General features: G+C 46.4%; 1 pseudogene; it reads right to left on the reverse strand.

The window, feature by feature from the left end:
- Window positions 1-1,722: 1,722 nt before the first annotated feature.
- LOC116463343 (ferritin light chain-like) lies at window positions 1,723-2,716 on the reverse strand (annotated as a pseudogene).
- Window positions 2,717-3,637: the final 921 nt, after the last annotated feature.

The following is a 3,637-nucleotide window of genomic DNA, read 5'->3' on the forward strand; positions in this document are numbered from 1 at the left end:
CCTGTAGAGAAAACAGATTTTCTAATAATGTTTTAGCTACTGTCACAACTTGACTTGCCTACATGGAAAAGCCTCTACCCAACCTGAAAACATACAGCTATGACAGGAACATACTGATACCCCACTGAGGGTGGCAACTGAATGAAGTCTATCTGTAAATATCCGAATGGTCCATTAGGTGGTGGAAATATACCCCCTGAAGTTTTGATTGTTTTCCCAGGACTATGAGTTTGATAAACCAAACATTGGTTATAAACCAGTGTTTTAGCAATTTTAGAATAGTCGCCCCACCCATACTTTTTAATAATTTGGAACATTTTTTCTTTTTTGGAGACAGAGTCTCTCTCTGTCACCCAGGCTGGATTGCAGTGGCGCCATCTTGGCTCACTGCAGCCTCCGCCTCCCAGGTTCAAGTGATTCTCCTGCCTCAGCCTCCCGAGTAGCTGGGACTACAGGCATGTGCCATTGTGCCTGGCTAATTTTTGTATTTTTAGTAGAGATAGGGTTTCACCATGTTGGCCAGGCTGGTCTTGAACTCCTGACCTCGGGCCATCTACCCTCCTCGGCCTCCCAAAGTGCTGGGATTACAGGCATGATCCACGGTGCCCGGCCTGGAACATTGTTTCTGTTCTATGATGAGTTATGAAGTGCAGAGCTTTTAACAATGGAAGCTTTAAAGACTCAGGTAGGACTAGGTGGCCATCCAGGCCCTCCGTGAGACTGTGCTTAACATTTAATTTATATACTTTTATTTATTTATTTTTGAGAAGGAGTCTCACTCTTTGCCCAGGCTACAGTGCAGTGATGTGATCTCAGCTTACTGAAACCTCTGTGTCCCGGGTTCAAGTGATCCTCCTGCCTCAGCCTCCGGAGTAGCTGGGATTACAGGCAGGTGCCACCATGCCCAGCTAATTTTTGTATATACTTTTAGATATCAATTTTGTTTTTCCAAATTAGGTGCATTACACTGTTTATTAAACAGGTCATCAAAAGGGAGTAGTTGACTCGGATTAATCTTATGGAGTTCATCCAAATTGCATATGCCAACAGTTTCAGCGCTAGCTGATTTAGCATTAAAATCTGCTAGGGCAGCTCCTTGATATTCAGTTTAGTTTTACAGTATGGGCTTCAATCTTAATAATGGCAATCTGTGACAGTAACAGGAAAGCAGAAAAAAATTCATCTAATTGGAGTCCATTTTTGATGGGGCTCCCACTAGAAGTGAGAAATCTTTATTGTTTCCTTAACATGCAAACAATCATGTACTACTCAAGAAAGATATACATTATCCGCATAAATATTTGCCAACTTGTCGTTAGCTATATAACAAGCTTGGATGAGAGCAAAATCTCCTGAGGTTGAGCGGCTTTAAATTGAGGAAGAGTTCTCTTCTCTAGTAACTCACTTTGGGTGGGAATGGCCTATCTTACCTATTATTTTCCTTCCAAATTTTTGGCGTAGGACCCGTCAAAAAAAGTATTAACTCCGGATTATCCAACAGAGTAAACATGAGGGGTTGCTATTACTTTTGTTTTTTCTTTTCTTCTCCCCCACCTCCCTGTTTTTTTGCTGTTGCAAAAAGCTTTATTTCTGTTTGGTCCAAGGCATGGAGAGGGCTCCAGGGTGGTTAAAAAGCTGCCCAGTGGTTGGAGGGGGAGTCTCAGGCAGAAGCCCTGATGCTTTGAGAGGGGCCCTTCTGCAGTTGCTGGGTTCAGTAGGCACCTAGATGTGCTTAAGGTTGAGCCTTTCAGAGAGACACTGGTCCATTCGGCCTGGGGGCCCGACAGCCTGCAGAGGTTGGGCGGGTGGTTGCCCATCTTTTTAATGAGTTTCACTTCCTCATCTATGAAGAGGCTCTTTAGGAAGTCACAGAGATGGGGGTCTGTGTAGGCAGAACCCCGGGCATGAAGATCCAAAAGGGCCTGGATCAGGTTCTTCTCCAGGACCGTGGTGGCCTCCATGGTGTCCAGGGTTTTACTCCATTCATCTTTAAAAATTTTTTCGGCTGGACACGGTGGCTCACGCCTGTAATCCCAGCAATTTGGGAGGCCAAGGTGGGCAGATCACGAGGTCAGGAGATCGAGACCATCCTGGCTAACATGGTGAAACCCTGTCTCTACTAAAAATACAAAAAAATTATCCGGGCATGGTAGTAGGCACCTGTAGTCCCAGCTACTTGGGAGGCTGAGGCAGGAGAATGGCGTGAACCCGGGAGGCGGAGCTTGCAGTGAGCCAAGATTGTGCCACGGCACTCCAGCCTGGGCGACAGAGAAAGACTCTGTCTCAAAAAAAAAAAAAAAAAAAAGGAAAAAAAGAAAAACAACTTTTTTTTTTTCTAATTTCTAATTTTTGTGGGCATGCGGCAGGTGTATATATTTATGAAGTACATGATATATTCTGATACAGGCATGCAGTGCATAATAATGACATCACGGAGAATAGGGCCCCACTCATGTTGAGATGGCTTCTGGACGTCTTGGAAGACAATGTGGCTGCCATGCCGGTTTTGCATCTTCAAGAGACACTTGGTGCCCTCGTGCTTTTCCTTGGACAATTTGTAGAAAAAGTGGCCGATGCTTTCCAGAGCCACATGTCTGCAGTTGAAATAGAAGGCCAGAGAGAGGTAGGTGTAGAAGGCCTGCAGATGCCAATTGACCAGGTGGTTGACAGCTGTCTCCACCTTGGTAGAATAATTCTGATGAATCTAGGAGCTCATGGTTGGTCAGAAAAGGAGCTAACCACAAAAATGGGGTTGGCTGGTCCCAGCAGCAGGAGGTGGCAGAGAAGATGGTCTGGAGGTTGCAAGTGGAGGGGAGATTGGAGAGGAGTCAGAGGCTGGAAGAGAGGGAGTCTGGGTCTGTTCCATCCAAACACTGTTTTTTTTTGAGGTGGGGTGTCTCTCTATCGCCCAGACTGGAGTGCAGTGGCGTGATCTAGGCTCACTGCAACCTCTGCCCGCTGGGTTCAAGTGATTCTCGTGCCTCAGTCTGCCAAATAGCTGGGATTACAGATGCATGCCACCATGCCTGGCTAATTTTTGTATTTTTAGTAGAGACAGGGTTTCACCATGTTGGCCAAGCTGATCTCGAACTCCTGACCTCAAGTGGTCCACCTGCCTCGGCCTCCCAAAGTGTTGGGATTACTGGCGTGAGCCACCATGCCCAGCCAAAACACTGTTGAAGCAAGAGACAGATCCACAGTACTGCAGAATGCACTGCCCACTATTTCTTTTTTGGGACAGTCTCACTCTGTCACCCAGGCTGGAGTGCAGTGAATCTTGGCTTACTGAAACCTCTGCCTCCCGAGTTCAAGTGATTTTCCCGCCTCAGCCTCCTGAGTAGCTGGGATTACAGGTGCATGCCACCATAGCCGGCTAATTTTTGTATTTTTAGTAGAGACAGGGTTTTGTCATGTTGGCCAGGGTGGTCTTGAACTCCTGACCTCGAGGGATTTGCCCGCCTTGGCCTCCCAATGTGTTGGGATTACAGGTGTGAGCCACTGCATCCAGCCAACTTCTGATACTACACTCACACAACTGTGATCTTCACCATTGTCAGGCAGAGGTAAATGAATAGCAGGGGTAAGCAGCTTGCAGCATTTTAGATGGAGAGAAGAAAGAGACAGGAGAAGAATTTCA

The sequence above is a fragment of the Hylobates moloch genome, unplaced genomic scaffold (assembly GCF_009828535.3).
Source record: "Hylobates moloch isolate HMO894 unplaced genomic scaffold, HMol_V3 SCAFFOLD_33, whole genome shotgun sequence".
Lineage (NCBI taxonomy): Eukaryota > Metazoa > Chordata > Mammalia > Primates > Hylobatidae > Hylobates > Hylobates moloch.